Source organism: Rhinolophus hipposideros (genome assembly GCF_964194185.1).
Source record: "Rhinolophus hipposideros genome assembly, chromosome: 21".
NCBI lineage: Eukaryota > Metazoa > Chordata > Mammalia > Chiroptera > Rhinolophidae > Rhinolophus > Rhinolophus hipposideros.
This window is the reverse complement of record NC_138067.1, coordinates 9008118-9009591: the sequence shown is the minus strand read 5'-3', so window position 1 is coordinate 9009591 and position 1474 is coordinate 9008118.

Here is a 1474-nt window from a genome sequence, read left to right as displayed (position 1 = left end):
CAACAAGAGAACTATGTTCCTGAAGAACGACATTGATGGGGAAGTGAGCACACACAGATCTCGTCTTGTAATGGGAGCCCAATGTAACACCCTTGACCGTGTTCTGTGCATGACCACAGAGAGTGTGGGCAAGAGCCCGTTCCTCTCCATTTCTCCACCATTTGTCAACCTGGAGCCTCTTCTTTTTCTTTCCAAGGAGACTGAGTTCTACACTGATGTGATTGAAGTCCCTCCACAAGGTGCTGCTGGGCCCTTCCCAATAACTGTGGGCCCTTCAGAGCGATGTCCACGTTTTCTGGAATGTCCACAGGAGGCTGGCCTCCACCTCCTGATGAGAATCGGAAAGTGGGCTTTGATCTCCACTGTCTTCCAGCAGCAGTAGGTCAGCGTAAGTCTTACGCCAGGCCTTGGAGTGAGGTCCTCTGTCATTCTAGTTTCTCCCTCAGGGTTTCAGCAGAGCCATCTGGGAGAACAGAGAGAGCCCATCAAAGGTCTGTATCTCTCTAGGCAACTAGTCTAAGCTACTGATGGAGACATCAAGGTCCTGGGGGGTGAGGCCAAGTGGTTACTCAGCTGCCTAGAAAATTAAGTGATTCTCATGGCCTGTTTCTGCGGTGCTGACTGCCTTCCTCCCTACATGGCAAAACCCGCAGTTTGGAGGCGGGAAGTTGGGGCTCAAGTCCCAGCTGTGCTGCTTCTCAGCTTTGTGATACCTGACAATTCATCCTACCTTGCAGAGCTTCAGTTTACTCATCTAGTCAATGGGAATAATTGCATTAAATGAGGTAATGGCTGCCAAGCATTTAACCCAAAGTGCTGAGGACCGGCCCCAGCAGAACCTCCCTGGGCTTTTCACCACATAGTCACATGGGAGGGCCTGGGTCTAGATCAGAATTGCCAGTTTTACACACAACACAGTTCAAACCAGAAGAAATGCTGCATTGGACACATCGTGACTTTTAATTGAAGCCACACTTAAAACTTGAGAGATACTGTACACTTCTGGTTTGGCCGACCTATATGGTCACAAACCAAATAAATATTTCCTGGGGTTGAGGAGTCGTTGCCCCTTTAGATAGAGCATGCGCTGCCCAGTTTCCCACAGTCCCCCCCCCCCCGCCCCAATTGTCTCTCCTGAAGCCGTCTGTCACGGCTTGCTTGCTGCCTTCCCAGCCCCTGCAGGCCTCTGAGTAGAGGTCTCTGGCTGACCTGATCCCAATGGCCTTTCTCCTCTACCACCTTATGGGCCCAATGCCTAAGACATGGTCTTTCCCCAGCTCCACAGTTAATCATCAGCGTCTTATGTAAATCAGAACAGGAAAGACTGGCTTGGCCAAGTCCTCTCTCCAATCTTGGTCTGATGATATTCTTCACCAACCCTGCGTCCTGTGTCTGCCTGCCCAACGTTTGTTTACCAACAGGAAGTCCTTTTTTGTCCCTGACTGAAGCTCTCTGAGGCCAGCAGCGGTCGTGG